Consider the following 18587-nt stretch of genomic DNA (forward strand, 5'->3'; position numbering starts at 1 on the left):
AATGAATCATTTAGTTCATGGAGAACTTTGTCTGCGACTGGTGTAGTATTTCTGTATTTTCCATACATCCTTGCACTGCTCCAGGTTAAAGAATGACAGATATATGGGGAAATGCAGAAAGCATTAGAAGACTCCTGAAAAGAGGGTGATGACTGTGGTGTGGATAATAGCCCGAGGCGTCTGTTCTCGCTCGACAATCTGCTGCAGGCATACAATAAAGGTATGTCTGAATGGGCCTCTTTATGAACAGGGTGGGGAGGTTGAAAGGAGGAGGAGAGGTGTTACATTCAGATAAACACCATATCCAGTAGGTGGTGTGAATATGCTTCTGAAACGTCACTTTTTCTTAAAAAAAAAAAAAAATAGAAGATGGTTATTGTAGAAGCAGGAAGTAAGGAGCTTAGTTCAGAGCATAACCTTACTTGTTGTGAGATACAGACAAGAAATCCTGGGACAATACAGACACATGGCTTCTGAGGAGCCTGCACTCTGAAGGTAAGGATGTTTTAGTTCCTTATGTGTGCTGTTATTGCTTCTTTTATTTCTTTTAATAACTACAATCGCTCTCTTTAAGAAGAAAAGTTACTTAGCTGTGAGTGGCATAGCTGACAATGTAATGTCACTCGTCTTTGCAAAGTTACGACGAACATTTGAAACAAAGTTTTTGGATAGAACATTGTTATTGATTGACACTGAGATGGAAAAGACGTTTTGGGGGTGTTTGCAGGATCCAGGCGGGATTGAGAACATTTATCTTTTACACCATTTAGCCTATTCTTGTAGGTATCTTTTGGTTGATTTGGTGTTTGAGATGTTTTATGGATCCTATTCTACATAGAACTGGTCTCTATGTTTACTACTATAGCACTTTTATTGTAAGCAGAATTGTGACAATTGTTTTGTTTGCATATTGGAAAATTGCACGCACAACAATCCACTATTATTCTTCAGTTTTTGGAATTGCTTCCCTTACAAGCAGGAGCAGTTCAATAAGGCTACATGCACACAGCCGTTGTTTTGGTCCGCATCCGAACCGCAGTTCTAACGGCTCGGATGCAGACCCATTCACTTCAATGGGGACAGCACTCTGTGTTCTGTCCGCATTCGTTGCTCTGTTCCGTGGACCACGAAAAAAATATAACCTGTCCTATTCTTGTCCGTTTTGCGAACAAGAATAGGCAGTTATATCAATGGCTGTCCGTGCCTGCAAATGGCAAAATGCACACGGACGCCATCTGTGTTTTGCGGATTCGCAATTTGCGGACCGCAAAACACACAACGGTCGTGTGTATGTAGCCTAAAAGGGAAGAGCACTGGTGGGGAAATCGTCATTTTCTAAATGGATTGTGAATACATGAAAATCAATAAATGTAAGTGCTGCTCTTTTGGGATTATAGTAATGAAAATGTCCATGAGAAACTTTTTCAAACCACTGAATATTCATTGGTAAAAAATTGGCTATGTGGAGCTATAGTTAAAGGGATTTGAGCAGTTTTGAAATGTAAAACTAGGAGGGAATTCAAAAAAAGAGAAGCTGTATCTGTCCTCAACACTTTCTCTATATATTTTACGCTTGATTTTGGCTTCAAAAACTGCATTAAAAAACCTGAAAATGTGGCCATACCCTTGGGCTTTAGCTCAATTAGCATAGCTGATGGACATGTTCTCTCCTGACATGTCAGTTGTAGATAAAACAGCCCCATGAAATAGCAGTATCTTGCATCTGTGTTGTGCCAATCCTCTATTAGAATGCCTGTAAATGTATTAATAATTTAACTGGACATTCAGCAAGGTGTGACTCTGTGTATTGATTGGACAGTGTCACATTATGACGGTATGTTCCCCCACTAACAACAGGAATTGTAACTCTTAGTTGCTAACATGTTCGTACATACATAAGTACTTTCACACTAGCGTTATTCTTTTCCGTCATTGAGTTCCATCCTAGGGGCTCAATACCGGAAAAGAACTGATCAGTTTTATCCTAATGCATTCTGAATGGAGAGCAATCCGTTCAGGATGCATCAGGATGTCTTCGGTTCAGTCTTTTTGCCATTTCAGGACGGAGAAAATACAGCAGCATGCTGCGGTTTTATCTCCATCCAAAAAGACTGAACACTTGCCAGCATTAATTTACATTGAAGTGTATTAGTGCCGGATCCAGCATTAAGTGTTCCGGCAAAATATATCTGGCTCATGTCCATACCGAAAAAAATGCAAAAACATTTTATAACTGATCCGTTTTTACGGATGACACCGGAGAGACGGATCCGGCATTTCAATGCATTTGTCAGACGGATCCGCATCCGGATCCGTCTGACAAATGCTATCAGTTTGCGTACGTTTTGCCGGATCCTCTGCCGCAAGTGTGAAAATACCTTTAGGAAGAACATAGGAATTACGCAGTGTAGAGTTCTTAAAGAAGATGCATTGTTATTGTTATTTCATGGGGAAGTTTTTGCTAGCTGACTGGTCTTCTTTAACTTGGTGAAGATGCGTGGATTCCTTAATCTTGGCCATACACATTTGATACCTGTCAATCAAAGTGACAGCTGTCTCTGCTGGCTATCCCCTAGACATGCATGTAAAGGCAGAAATAACTCCTATGAGGCAATTTCCAAACTCCAGTACAGTAATGACAATTGATCCTAAATCAACAGTTCATCTCAATCAATATACAGTACATCAGATAGTAACTTTAAAATGTTACAGTGCCTTGCAAAAGTATTCACCCCCTTGGTATTTAGTTGCATTAAAAACAGGAATTTTTGGAATGATTATCAAGAAGAAGTGTTACTAAGAATGCTCGTTCCCAATAACAGGCCTGTGTAAATGTGCTGCAGATCACCAGATGAATGAGCAAAACTCTTGTTCATCAGGTGAAGTGATCTTGCATGCAGCACATTAAATTGTTTCTGGACAGCAGATCGTGCTGCTCTTAACCTCCACTGAAAAGCAGGCAGGTTTTAGGAACGAACCCTTCCTTTCCGATAATTGTCTACTTGCTCGGACCATATAAATTTGCCTTAAGATCCCCCTGTGTGAAAATAAAGTATCACATGACCAGTCACGTAATTTGAGTATAACTATCAGAATTGAGCGAATTTTTCAAAAATTCGATTTGCCGGTTCACCGATTTTTATGGGGAAAAAAAATGCAATTTCCTGGCTGCAGAGAGCCTTTATAGTGGTGTAGAACAATGTGCCTTGCAGTAACACACATAGGGAGTCTGCTGTGGTAGTGAAATAATACCGTGAGTCCGTATGACATGCAGATGACAGGCTTCGCTCTTAGAATTGCTGCACACTTCTCTTATTAGGGCAGTCACGGGGTAACTCAAGAGTGTTCAAACCGAGAGTGGATCCAAAACAGAGATGACACGTGAACGGAATAGTTGCATGTCTTTTGTGTTTTGTACCCATTCTGATGGGACCATACAGGCCTTACAGCTGCTACACAGACAGGATACGCTGTGCGTCTCATTTTTCCTTCCTTCTGACAGATCAGAAGAAAGGTCAAATAAATGATTATGTCAGCCAGGCCGAAAGCCAAAATAGTGGACCAGTCCTGAAGTGGGGAGGGTGGGAACAGCATGAGGAGTCCACAGAGGGGACCTATGACATAGTGGTGAGGTGAAAGCAGCATGAAGAGATCACAGATTGACCCAATGACAGAGTCTGGAGGTGGTGGCAAGGTGACATAGTGTGGAGATGGCAGCAACATCAGGATACCACAGAGTGTGAAGGTGACATAGTGTGGAGATGGGAGCAGCAGCATCAGGAGACCACAAAGTGACCTGGTGACAGAGTAGGGCGGTGGGTGGCAATACCAGTACCCGCTGATGAAGGTGGGTGAAATAAGGAGCACTTGGCATCAGATGTGTGGCATCAGGCGGGTGGCAGCATCAGAGTAGTAGCTGAGGCATGTAGCCAGAAGAAACTGGTCTCTTTTTGCAAGGTTTGAGTGAGGTGGCATGGATGATCTAATCAGATGCATCAGGTATTGGTGGGTGGAAATCCTGGCCGATCCATGCCTGATTCATCTTGACAAAGGTCAGTCTCTCCACATTTTGGGTGGACAGACGAGTTCTCCTTGAGGTAACTATGGCCCCAGCCGCACTAAACACCTGCTCTGATGCCACACTACTGGCCGGGCAGGACAGCTTTTCCAAGGCAAACTGCTAGTTGCGGCCACAAATCCAGTTTGGCTGCCCAGTAGTCCAGCGGATCTTCAATGTTGGTTGGTAGTGTAGTGTCCCACTAGGTAGGGGTGGGCACTACACAAGGGTCAATTGGTGTGCGCGTTGCTCCTATTCACAAGGGACAGAAATGTTATATTTAATTGTGCCTTTAATGTATGGTTTAATGTGTTTTTACATGCAATGTTCCCCTGTGTGATGCAATAGCAGGCCTAGTTGGGTGTAGTTAGACATCCCAGACACTAGAGGGAGATAGGGAGCCCCTAGTATAAATGTCCAGGCCTAGACAGGGAGAGTTGGTGTGCAGAGTCAGGAGTCTGAGAAGACAGAGGTTAAAAAGCCTGCTCCTGACATGCAGCTTGATAGCCCTGGCTGCTAGCTATGTCCAGGAGGCTAGTGAGGAGATCCAGCCTGCCTGAAGCCAAGAGAGCCTTAGTTAGCTCTGAAGACACCCCAGTTGCAGGACAGAACCTCCTGGGAGAAACCCACAGTCAATCACCAGCCAAGTAAGGAAGATCCAGGGAAAGATAAGTAACCCTGATGGGCAGATGCAAATAGAAAGGAAAGCAAGGATTTAATTAATACCAGAGGAAGATATAATTACCAAGAATTTAAGCCACCCTTTAGGCATCCGGGCCTTGGGATAGAAAGCCAGAACAGGAGTTCTAGAAAGAACAGTGTACACTATTTCTGAGGAAAGGTACAACCTGCTTCTGAGTGCATTGTGAATTTACCCTCTGCGTATCTTGCATAATTAATACCTGCCATTTTGTGGAGAAAGCCTACTTGTGAAACTGTGATTTGAAGGACTGTGTTACCACCTGCTGTACAAAGTTGGACTGTTCAGTAAAGTAACGTTTGGTTCACTATTCTACCTGTGTACCTCCATCATTCCAACTACCAACCGGTGTGCCACCGTCAAAGGCACTGGCGTCACGAATCCAACAGGGACCTTGCCCCAGGCACTCAAAATACCTGTAACATCCAGGGCACCTCATCCACCATCAGGCCTGGTCCCTCCATACAGAGTGTGCCCCAGAGGAACCGTGTCTACCTCTCCTTCACTGCCACGCGCCTGCCCAGGGTTCCCCATTACAGTGAGTAACCCTCGATTGCCCATAACCGTGACCTCACTTTGCTATACCCTGCTTGTCTGGCGTGTTGCAGTAGCATGCTGTCCAAGTATGCCACCACCTGCTGGTTCAGGTCCTGCTCCAGGTCTACCTGCTGCTGCCAGTGAGTAATTTCTTCACTATGTGGGTGAAGAAAGCTACTCATCAGCGACTGTACACTCTGAGGTTGGCTACTGCTGATAGAGCTGCTACTGCTCCTGCTCCTGCCGCCCCACCCCTCCCCAGCAGCCATGGCAATGGAACGTGAGCGCAGAGGGCCCTCCTGGTCAGACCTGCGAGAGGATGGATGATGGCGCAGATAGTCAGATGCCAACTGACTACATAGGATGTCTCTGTAGTAATTCAGTTTGTCCTCCCTCTTAGTGGGTGTAAAAAAGGCCCCCTATTTTGGACTGGTAGCGAGGGTCTAACAAGGTGGAGAGCCAGAAGTCATCCCTCTGCCGAATGGTGACAATTCGGCTGTCACTACGCAAGCAAGTGAGCATGCATCGGGACATTTGTGCAAGTGACTCGGAAGGACTCCCTGCCTCCATCTCCACTGCATACTGCCACGGTGTGTCTGGTTCCTCTGTCTTGTGTTCCTCAGTGCTCTGTAGCTCCTCTGGCTGCTCCTGCGCCTCCTCTCCTGTCAGCTGAGTAGAAAAACCACCCATTTCGCTACACATTGCCTGTGCTCCAATCTCCTCCTCCTCTTCCTCTTCCAGTTCAACCCCCACAGGGCTCATGTGGCCGTGAGATCTAGGTGCCACGTCTCCTGTCCCCTGACCAGCCATTGTTACCACCATCTGTTCCAGGACATGAAGCAGTGGAATGACATTGTTCATCCCGTAGTTCTGGTGACTGACTATTAACGTGGCGTCCTTAAAGGCCCTGAGCAAACGGCAAGTGTCACGCATGAGCTGCCACTCGCTGATATCAAAATTACACAGTGGAGTACTCCTATCTGCTTGGATCATCAAGGAGTCGTTGATGGCCTTTCTCTGTTTGTACAGTCCAACATATGGAGGGTGGAATTCCAACGGGTGGAAACGTCACATATCAGCCTATATTGGGGGATGCTGTTCTGCCGCTGCAGCTCAAGGAGGGTGTACTTTGCAGTGTACGACTGGCTGAAGTGCATGCAAAGTTTCCTGGCTTTTTTTAGGATATCTTGCAGATGGGTGGAAGACTTCAGGAACCGCTTGACAACCAGATTGAACACGTGTGCCATGCAGAGAGCATGGCTCAGCCCTCCTTGACGCTGCGCCGACACAATGCTCTTCCTGTTGTCGGTCACCATGGTTATGATTTTGAGTTGTCACGGAGAAAGCCAGGATTTTTGATGAAGGGCATGGAGCAGTTCCTCCCCTGTGGTATGCTGGAGGGGCACTGTGACTTGTCCCTGCAGTAGAGGCTGAGGACATGGTGGAGGATGAGGAGTCAGAGGCGGACATTTTCGCAGGACCAATGGCGTGACAACGTGGAGGCAGAAGCGGAGTGACCTGGCCAAGTTTCTGGTGTGGCTGTGCAGGAACCACATTCACCCAGTGGGCCGTAAAGGACATGTACTGTCCCTGACCGTAGCTCCACACTTCGGCTCTGCCATGCACTTTGGCAGACACCGACAGGCTCAAGGACTGGCCTACCTTCTGTTCTAGAAGACTGCAGCACTTCTGAAAGTGAGAGACTGCAGCACCAGCAACTTGGCCAGGAGCACATTCAGCTTCTGTGCCATTGGATGATGGCACGCATACTGCTGTCTCTTGGCAATCGCTTTGGTGATCAATTGCTGATAGAATGACTGACGAGGAGGAGCAGGAGCATCTGGACCAGCAGAAGATGGGAATGACAGACAGCTCCCTTTGGTTGATGTGGTGGAGCCTTGACTGGCTGAAACCGGGTGCATGCCACTGGGTGATGCAGCGGTTGCTGCGGCAGGCTGGAACACCACATCAGAGCCACGGTTCTCCCAGGCCATTTTATGGTGACCAAGCATATGTTGACCCTGGCCATGTTTCACCTTCTTCCCACAGATTCTACATATGGCCATGTTAACCTCCGGCTTAACAAAAAACTGCCACACCGCCGAGTAGGTGAATTTACCCCCAACACTCCACACTAACTAACTGCTACCGCCGCTGCCTCTGTGAACCCCTGCACCACTACTTCCCGGGTGGTGCCAGGTAGGCTGCTGGGAAGCAGGTGGTCTACCCCTGGCATGTTTGGCTCCAGACCTCCCACTGCTGCCACCCTGCTGACTCCCAACCATGCTACCACCTTGCTGGCTCAGCCGCTGCCTCACGGGCAAGCTGCCACCCTCTTCTCCTGATGATGATTAAACCCCTTCTACACCCGGCTCCCAAGTGCGATCGGCTTCATCATCATCGAGTAGTGTCTGCACGTCACTGATCTCCTCCTCAATGGTTTCTGGGTCAGGAGTCTGACCGCTCGCAACCACCAGCTCCCACGCCACTCTCCTCATTCTACTTGCCCGCCTAGCAGAGGAAGCAGCAGATGTCTCCTCCAGATCTCGGCTGGGCAGTAGCTGCTGAGTATCCTCTAGTACCGTTTCCTTGCTGAAAAGTGGGGCAGAGCCTACAGCATATAATACTTCTCGCAGTGAGGGATCAGAAAAAGACAGAGGCAGGTTGAGGACAGGTGAGGGCAGAGGGCCTGCTCCTGGGCCATGCCAACTAAGGGTTGTGTCTGAGGAACCCACCGACTGTTGGCTGGGGGTGTCTGATGTCACTTGGGATAAAGTGGATGATCGAGTTAACCAATCAAGACACGACCGCTAGCTGACGCCGGGAGCTCAGGGGTCTTGCTGCAACTCTTGCTGCCACACCCCCTTACTCTGCTGTGACCTCTGCCTACGCTAGAAACATTTAGGCCTCTGCCACTCCTCTGTGCATGGCCTGGCACTTCTCTGTCTGACATACTTTTAGCAGAACTAAATTAAAGCAAATTAAAACACCCTTGAAAGCGACTAATATATTTTTATTTTTGTACTGAAATAGGCCACTAAATGCTTTCACCACAAATAACTGCAACAGAGAAGTATGTATTCATTTTTCTTTCTGTACTGAAATAGGCCACTAAATGCTTTCAACACATATAAATGCAGAAGTGAACTGAGAATATATTTTTATTTTTGTACTGAAATAGGCCACTAAACGCTTTCGCCACAAATAACTGCAACAGTGAACTGCGTATATATTTTTCTTTCTGTACTGAAATAGGCCACTAAACGCTTTCAACATATATAACTGCAGAAGTGAACTGAGAATATATTTTTGTACTGAAATAGGCCACTAAACGCTTTCACCACAAATAACTGCAACAGTGAAGTGAGTATATATTTTTCTTTCTGTACTGAAATAGGCCACTAAATGCTTTCACCACATATAACTGCAGAAGTGAACTGCATATATATTTTTCTTTTTGTAATGAAATACGCCATTAAACGCTTTTACCACATATAGCTGCAGAAGTGAACTGCGTATATATTTTTATTTTTGTACTGAAATAGGCCACTAAACGCTTTCGCCACAAATAACTGCAACAGTGAACTGCGTATATATTTTTCTTTCTGTACTGAAATAGGCCACTAAACGCTTTCAACATATATAACTGCAGAAGTGAACTGAGAATATATTTTTGTACTGAAATAGGCCACTAAACGCTTTCACCACAAATAACTGCAACAGTGAAGTGAGTATATATTTTTCTTTCTGTACTGAAATAGGCCACTAAATGCTTTCACCACATATAACTGCAGAAGTGAACTGCATATATATTTTTCTTTTTGTAATGAAATACGCCATTAAACGCTTTTACCACATATAGCTGCAGAAGTGAACTGTGTATATATTTTTATTTTTGTACTGAAATAGGCCACTAAACGCTTTCGCCACAAATAACTGCAACAGTGAAGTGAGTATATATTTTTCTTTCTGTACTGAAATAGGCCACTAAATGCTTTCAACACATATAACTGCAACAGTGAACTGCGTATATATTTTTCTTTTTGTACTGAAATATGTCACTAAACGCTTTCACCACATATAACTGCAGAAGTGAACTGCATATATATTTTTCTTTTTGTAATGAAATACGCCATTAAACGCTTTTACCACATATAGCTGCAGAAGTGAACTGCGTATATATTTTTATTTTTGTACTGAAATAGGCCACTAAACGCTTTCGCCACAAATAACTGCAACAGTGAACTGCGTATATATTTTTCTTTCTGTACTGAAATAGGCCACTAAACGCTTTCACCACATATTGCTGCAGAAGTGAACTAAGAATATATTTTTCTTTTTGTAATGAAATACGCCACTAAACGCTCTCAACACATATAGCTGCAGAAGTGAACTGCGCATATATTTTTCTTTTTGTACTGAAATGCGCCACTAAATGCTTTCACCACATATAGCTGCAGAAGTGAACTGCGTATATATTTTTCTTTTTCCACAGATATAAGCCGCTAAAAGCTTTTAAACAAAACACTTGCACTCCAAAAACAAATTGCTGGAATGACAGAGCTGTATAATGGCTATTTGAATCCCCAAATAATCTTTCCCTCCACTTGTAAATAGCTTTTTTTTTTGCTATGAGGTTTTTCCTATCACTGTCCCTAGCTCCTTCTGATGTCTTTCCTTGCACTAAGATGCTGTGAAATTATTCCTCCCTATCCTTTCCCTGCAGTTGTAAATCGCTTTTCTAGCACTGTCCCTAGCGCCTTCTGACATCTCTCCCTGCACTAAGGTGCTGTGAAATGATTTCTCCCTATCCTTTCCCTGCACTTTTAAATCTTATTTTTTTTTTTCACAGTGAGGTTTTTCCTATTGCTGTCCCTAGTGCCTTCTCACATCTGTCCCTGCATTCAGAACACTGGAAAATGTCTGAATCTAAGATGGCTGCTGTATTTATAGGGCTGTGACATCACAGGCCTGGCTGGCTGCTGATTGGCTGCATGCATGGCATTATGGGTCATCCCACCTTACCAGAGTTTCTTGCCCTTTGTCCTCAAATGTGTAGCTGCCATTTTAGGAACAATTGCAGTTCGTTACCACGAAGTGCAAGGAAATTCGCATTCGTTGCAAATCAATTTTTTTCTGAAATTTGGATCGAATTCCACTTCGTCAGCTTTAATTCGCTCATCTCTAATAACTATACCTGGTCTGAATGACCCCCTCTGAAACACTGCTAAGCAAGCAATATGAAGGCCAAGGAACTCTCCAAAACAGGCTACAGATAAAGTTATGGTGAAGTATAGATTAGCTTTGTGTTATAAAAAGAAAATGTTTGAAACTTTGAACATCCCACAGAGCATCCATGGCACAACTGCAAACCTGACAAAAGAAGTCCTTCCACCAAAACTTCAATGAAGACACCAACGATAATACTGAAGAAACTCCAGAGATCCCCAGCAGTGGGACTTTATGGAAGAGTGTCCAGAAAGAAAGACATTGCTTCCAGAAAGCCAGAAAAAACACAGACTCCCCAAATACATCGACTTTTTGGTCATCATAGAAAATGCTGTGTGTTGCACAAGCTCAGCACTTACTTTCACACCAAGAACAACATCCCTACAGTAAAGCATGGTGGTGGCAACATCATGCTGTTCGTATGGTTTTTATTTGCAGGGACTGGAAAACTGTTCTGGATTGAAGGCGAGATGGGTGGAGATAAATAGAGGCAATTCTAGAGTAAAACCTGTTTTGAGACTGGGATAAAAGTTCACCTTTCAACAAGACAATGACACTTAACATACTGATACACACTGGAATGGTTTAAGAGGAAACATTAAAGGGGACCTGTCATCAACTTTATGATGCCCATACTAACGGCAGCTTAAAGTAGAGACAGGTGAGTTGATTTCAGTGATCTGTCATTTAAGGCTACGTCTACATGACGACATTTGTCGCGCAACATTTTGTTGCACTAATGTCGCGCGACAATTTTTATAATGGCAGTCTATGGTGTCACACTGCAACATTCAACATGCTGCGACTGCAACGCAACAGTCACAGAAAATCCATTCAAGATGGATTTTTCTGCGACTGTTGCGTCGCAGTCGCAGCATGTTGCAGCGCGACACCATAGACTGCCACTTTAAAAATTGTCGCGCAACATTGGTGCAATAAAATGTTGTGCTACAAATGTTGCTGTGTAGTTGTGTCCTATCTGTCATGCGACAAATTTCGTCGTAGCCTTAAAGTTAAAAGTAAGTGGTTGCCGAGAACCTACAGTGGATATAAAAAGTCTACACACCCCTGTTAAAATGTCAGGTTTCCGTGGTGTAAAAAAATGAGACAAATTTCATAACTTTTTCCACCTTTAATGTGACCTATGAACGGTACCACTCAATTGAAAAAAAAACTGAAATCTTTTAGGTGTAGGGAAGAAAAAGAAAAAAAACACTAAAATAATGTGGTTGCATAAGTGTGCACACCCTCTTATAACTGGGGATGTAGCTGTGTTCAGAATTAAGCAATCACATTCAAAATCATGTTAAATAGGAGTCAGGAGTGCAGGAGATTATGAATAACCATGACTCTTTTGAAGGCCTGGGCTGCAATGATTGTGATGCTGGTTCTCAGCAACCACTTACTTGTAGCTCATGAGTGACACACCACTGACATCAGCATTTTTGTCACTATTTTATGCAGCCCTCAGTGAGCTCAGCATAAAGTTTATGACAGGTTCCCTTTAACCTCTTACGGACACAGGGCATACCTGTATGCCCTGATGTCCGAGTCCTTAAGGACACAGGGTGTACAGTTGTTTGTGGTTGAGGGAGCCCATCGAGTCACCCGATGGGTGAGAAGGCAGCCCGATGTGGTGCAGAGGCTGCCCAATACCTTGCACGGCATTGGGCCTTCTACGGAAGCCGAGTAGATCCAGCGCCATGCTGGGTCTCCTAGGCAACCTGTTAGTGTATGACACTGAGTCATACACTAACAGGCAATGCATTACAATACAGATGTATTGTAATGCATTGCAGAGGGGATCAGACCCCCAAAAGTTGAAGTCCCAGAGTGGGACAGAGATGAAGTTTAAAAAAAAAAGTAAAAAAAAGTGTTTTAAAAATAAATAAATAAATAAAGTTTCAAGTAAAAAAAAGATAAAACGCCCCTTTCCCCTTATTCCCCTAATCAAAAAGGCATATGACCCCCAAAATAGTATCAATCTAACCGTCACCTCATTCCGCAAAAAATGAGCCCCTACATAGGACAATCACCCCAAAAAAATAATATATATGGCTCTCAGACTATTGAAACACTAAAACATGATTTTATTTTGTTTAAAAAATGATATTAGTGTAAATAAAAAAAGAAGTAGACATATTAGGTATTGCTGCATCCGTAAAAATCTTCTCTATAAAAATATCACATGACCTAACCCCTCAGGTGAACACTGTAAAAAAATAAAAATAAATGGTGTCAAAAAAGCAATTTTTTGTCACCTTACGTCACAAAAAGTGTAATACCAAGCGATCAAAAAGTCATATGCACCCTAAAATAGTACAATCAAACCGTCATCTCATACTGAAAAAAATGAACCCCTACATAAGACAGTTGCCCAAAAAAAAAAAAAAACTATGGCTCTCAGACTATTGATACACTAAAACATGTTTTTTTTGTTTCAAAAATATTAGTGTAAATAAAAAAAATTGACATATTAGGTATCGCCGCGTCCATAAAAAACCTTCTCTATAAAAATATCACATGACATAACCCCTCAGGCTAACACCGTAAAAAGAAAAAAAAAAAAAAACGGTGTAAAAAAAGCCATTGTTTTGTCACCTTACATCACAAAAAGTGTAATACCAAGCGATCAAAAAGTCATATGCCGGAAAAAAATAGCCCCTACATAAGACAGTCGCCCAAAAAATAAAAAAACTATGGCTCTGAAACTATTGATGCACTAAAACATTATTTATTTTTTCAAAAATAATATTAGTGTAAATAAAAAAAAGTAGACATGTTAGGTATCGCCGCGTCTGTAAAAACCTTCTCTATAAAAATATCACATGACCTAACCCCTCAGGTGAACACCGTAATTTTTTTTAAAATAAAATGGTGTAAAAAAAGCAATTTTTTTTGTCACCTTATATCACAAAAAGTGTAATAAGAAAGGGATCAAAAAGTCATATGCACCCTAAAATAGTACCAATCAAACCGTCATCTCATACCGAAAAAAATGAGCCCCAAAAATAAAAAATATGGCTTTCAAAATATGAAGACACTAAAAAATAATAATAAAAAAAAATGCTTTATTATATAAAACTGAATCAAACAACAACAAAAAAGTCATATTTGGTATTGTCGCGTCCTTAACAATCTGCTCTATAAATATAGCTCATGATCTAACCTGTCACATGAACATTATAAATAACAAAAAATTAAAACTGTCCCAAAACAGCTATTTTTTGTTACCTTGCCTCACAAAAAGTGTAATATAGAGCAACCAAAATCATCTGTACCGTAAAATAGTACCAACAGAACTGCAACCTAATCCCATAGTTTCCAAAATGGGGTAACTTTTTGGGAGTTTCTACTAGGGGTGCATCAGGGGGTCTTCAAATGTGACATGGCAAATTAAAATTATCCCAGTGAATTCTGCCCTCCAAAAACCATATGGTGTTCCTTTCCTTTTGCGCCCTGCCGTGTGCCCGTACAGCAGTTTACGACCACATATAGGGTGTTTCTGTAAAATACTGAATCAGGGCAATAAATATTGAGTTTCGTTTGGCTGTTAATCCTTGATTTGTTAGCGGAAAAAAATTATTAAAATGGAAAATCTGCCAGAAAAGTGAAATTCAGAAATGTCATCTCCATTTTCGAGTAAAACTTGTGGAACACCTAAAGGGTTAACAACGTTTGTAAAATCAGTTTTGAATACCTTGAGGGGTGTAGTTTCCAAAATGGGGTTATTTTTGGGTGGTTTCTATTATATAAGCTTCAGAAAGTGACTTCAGACTTGAACTGGTCCTTAAAAAGTTGGTTTTGGGAAATTTCTGAAAAATTTCAAGATTTGCTTTTAAACTTCAAAACCTTGCAACGTCCCCAAAAAATAAAATGGCATTCCCAAAATGATCCAAACATGAAGTAGACATATGGGGAATGTAAATTAATAACTATTGTTGAAGGTATTACTATGTATTATAGAAGTAGAGAAATTGAAACTTGGAAATTTGCTAGTTTTTTAAATTTTTGGGTAAATGTGGTATTTTTTTATAAATAAAAATGTTTTTTTTTTTACTCCATCTTACCAGTGTCATGAAGTACAACATGTGCCAAAAAAAAACAACAATCTCAGAATGGCCTGGATAAGTAAAAGCATTTTAAAGTTATTCACACATAAAGTGATACTGGCCAGATTTGCAAAAAATGACCTGGTCCTTAAGGTGAAAATGTAAGATTCAGGTGTCTCTAGGACCAAACTGTGACTTTTTAACACCTCACTGACTAATTAATTATATAAAACATACATTTTATTAGTTCATCTTAAAATGTGTCTTTGAACTCTTAACTACTAAGATTAAAATTCCTCAGAATTTTGAGAGGTGGGAGTTATATCAGTTATCTGAATACACGTTTTCCCTGGCGGGGTGCCTGATGACTTCTCAGGACTGTCCCCCTTTCCTTATACCTCCGATTACTCTAATCTCTACACCAGCGGTATATTTAGCTGTGTATTAATTCCCCTGCTGGGGTTCCCTCCTCTCTAAATCTGAACTAAAATGTTACACCTGCATCCCTACATGTTTTGCCGTATGACCGGCATCTTCAGGGGATGACGTGCACCCCTGAATCTTACATGTAAATAAATACAGTGTGGCCACCTCCTGAAGGTCCTACAAGTTTGTTGGTTGAATAAGGTGAAAATGAGACCGGTTATTAAGGGGTTAAAATATCTTGGAATGGCCTAGGTAAATCCCAGTGTTCAATCCGATTGAGAATCTGTGGCATGACTTGAAGACTGCTGTACACCAATGCAACCCGTCTAATAAGTGCTGGTTCGTGTCAGCGTTAAGTTATTCTGTTATAGTGTTCTGTTGTATAACGGAATATGACGGAATTTCAGGACGGAATTCAAAACGGAACCCTTTAAGAGGCATTCCATTTTGCTCCATCCTATTACATTTCTATAGGCAGGACCTGCATAGAAAAAAAACTGAACCATTATTTGTGCCTATAGAAATGCAATAGGACAGAGCAAATTGGAATGCCTCTTAAAGGGTTCCATTTTAAATTCCGTCCTAAAATTCCATTATACAGTTGCAAGAAAAAGTATGTAAACCCTTTGGAATGATATGGATTTCTGCACAAATTGGTCATAAAATGTGATCTGATCTTCATCTAAGTCACAACAATAGACAATCACAGTCTGCTTAAACTAATAATACACAAAGAATTAAATGCTACTATGCTTTTATTGAACACACCATGTAAACATTCACATTGCAGGTGGAAAAAGTATGTGAACCCCTAGACTAATGACATCTCCAAAAGCTAATTGGAGTGAGGTGTCAGCCACCTGGAGTCTAATCAATGAGATAAGATTAGAGGTTTTGGTTTCAGCTGCCCTGCCCTATAAAAAACACACACCAGTTCTGGGTTTGCTTTTCACAAGAAGCATTGCCTGATGTGAATGATGCCTCGCACAAAAGAGCACTCAGAAGACCTACGATTAAGAATTGTTGACTTGCATAAAGCTGGAAAGGGTTATAAACGTATCTCCAAAAGCCTTGCTGTTCATCAGTCCATGATAAGACAAATTGTCTATAAATGGAGAAAGTTCAGCACTGCTGCTACTCTCCCTAGGAGTGGCTGGAACGGCACCCCGGGCATAAAAGGGGTTAATACCATTTAGGCGCTCTTCCCTTCCAGAGCTACAGGCACAGCTACTTACAGAACACCAAACTCCCGAACGGCATACAAGGGAATACTCCAAACTCCCGAACGGAACCTCACGGATAGCTGCTAGCAGACGAATAGGAAAAGCACCCAAGCGGCTTACACTCCTAGCAATCAGTCTCTAACAGCATACAGTAAATCCCCCAAAGAACGAGATGAGGCTCTGTGTTGAGGGTCAAGCAGTGGTTAGCCAGAGCTGTGTGTTTATTGTTCTTCTATACACATTCTTACACATTAGTACCACCTACAGGGATTTGTAAAACAACCAGTAAACACGTACAATACACTCAGACACTCCCACACAAAATCCTTCCCTCTGCCTGTGATACAATTACCTTACACAATGGGTTAATGTAATTATCACAGGCAGGAGAATACACAGTTTTTCACAATGTCTTCTGTCATGGAGACAATTGGGAAGTAATCCAATTTATCTCCAAGGGCAGAGGCAAAACTTCATTAGCCACATGGTAGCAAAAGACAATAAAAGACATAAGAATATTTAACTGTGCAGCTATTGCATAAAACATAGACATTTAACATATCCCCAGATAGCTTGGATCTGAGCGCATTCAATTATTAGGTGAATGGCACTCAGACTACACGAATACAGTTTAATTGCCATGGAGCCAAATTCTTTTACATAGTCTTTGCAGGGAAAAATCAAGAATCAAGCGTTTTAACATGGGGCCATAGTCTAAAGGAAGAAGACGGCAACCAGTCTTCTCCAATGCAATGAGGCGAGATTGGTCTTGTCACATCAACAATTGGGGGCAAGCGGCCGGATCGTTCCCACAGCCAGAAGGACAGCTACAGGAGACACCATTCCATGGATTTTACAATTTGAGGGCAACGCATGTCCTAGTACTGCGACCCTGACAGCACCAGAATGGAACCAGCAGTGGAGTACGATGAGGGTGTCATGGATGACCGAGATGCAATAAGGAATGGCATCTGGTACCAGGCACTGGGTATGGAGGAGTACCAGCAGGTCGGGAGGTTCCCCAAGGAAGACCAGCGGTTGCAGAAACGAGTAGCCCTGGTAATGCACTTCCTGGGAGAGCAGCCCCTGGAGGAATGGGTGAAGGAACTGGGACACTTAGTATGGCAGGAGATGTGGCTGGAAGATGCCTACCAGGTGCTCTGGTGGTATGGGGCACAGTACCTGCCCTGGACAGCCGAGCATGACAAGCCAGAGGGAGAGGAGTTGGATGGTCCTGGCTTGTTATGGGAGACTTTTTCAAAGCCGGAGTTTGGGAGCCCTACACAAGCCCGGTTCAGGGACCTCTTTGAGTGGCAGGAGAGCAGTTATGACTGGGATGACACTCTTGAGCAAGACCTCGTCCACTTGGTGACCCGGGAGATGGAGCTGGAACAGGACTACCAGCAGCTGTTCCACTCCAGTGAGAGGGCTCAGCGAGAGAGCAGTGTGTCAGACCCTGGTCCAGAGCCCTTCAGCTGGGAGGATATTGTGGAGGTTTACTGGGAAGAACCCGAGTTGGCCGGTGGAGGTGGGACCGAGGTCTATCCACCGGTCCTGCAGGGAATTGGGAGCCCAGTCTCCATTCCCCAGCGGCAGGCTGAGTTACAGGGGGCAGAGACAGTCGGTCCTGTCCCCCAGCGGCAGAGTGTCCTACGGGGAATAGAGAGCACAGTCTCCTTGCCCCAGCAACAGGACACTGTATAGGGAGCAGAGACAGTTGGCCTCCCTCCCCAGAGGCTGGAAGTATGTATGGGAAAGGAGCTTGTTAGCCCCTCTCCCCATTAGCAGTGTGATTTGCAGGGAATTGGGAGCCCAGTCTCCATTCCACAGCAACAGAAGGATTTGTTGGGAATTGGGAGCCCAGTCTCCATTCCCCAGTGGCAGCTTAACGTACCAGAGGGAGACAGTAAGCCCCACAACCATACAGATGGGACCGTGGTCTCTGCACTCACAGCACAGGGGGTAGGGACAGTCAGTCCTGTCCCCCAGCAACAGGGCTGTTTAGCCAAAGGGGAGACAGTTGGTCTCCCCCCACAGCAGCATGGTGGTTTATCTACAGGGGAGACAGTCGGTCTCCCCCTCCAACAACCAGGCTACAACCAGGCTTCTTCCGTGGTAGCGCTGGCATCAGGGCAAAGTACCTAAGTGTCTGCCCACTCAGCAACCCACCAAGGCAGTCTACCAGTCCCCCACACAGCTGTAGTGAGGCACATGGACATGGACAGGTTTCTCCCTTGCTCAGGTGTAGTTACCATTTATAGTGGGTGGGCTGTACTGCTGTTTCTGTTTTGTGGGTGGGCTGCTGGACTAACAAGGGCACTGACTGGCAGGAAGTCAGATACCCTGTTAGCCTGTTTGGAAAA

General features: G+C 43.4%; 1 protein-coding gene across 1 annotated transcript in view; it reads left to right on the forward strand.

Moving 5' to 3' along the window:
* The first annotated feature begins 347 nt into the window (after nt 1-347).
* Nucleotides 348-18587, forward strand: part of EDARADD (EDAR associated death domain) — a 73391-nt gene continuing 55151 nt past the window's right edge. The window contains exon 1 of the mRNA XM_044290976.1: nt 348-495. The gene's annotated coding sequence lies outside the window, so the exon portion shown is untranslated. The remainder of the gene's footprint in view (nt 496-18587) is intronic.

Source organism: Bufo gargarizans, chromosome 4, assembly GCF_014858855.1.
Source record: "Bufo gargarizans isolate SCDJY-AF-19 chromosome 4, ASM1485885v1, whole genome shotgun sequence".
Classification (NCBI taxonomy): Eukaryota; Metazoa; Chordata; class Amphibia; order Anura; family Bufonidae; genus Bufo; species Bufo gargarizans.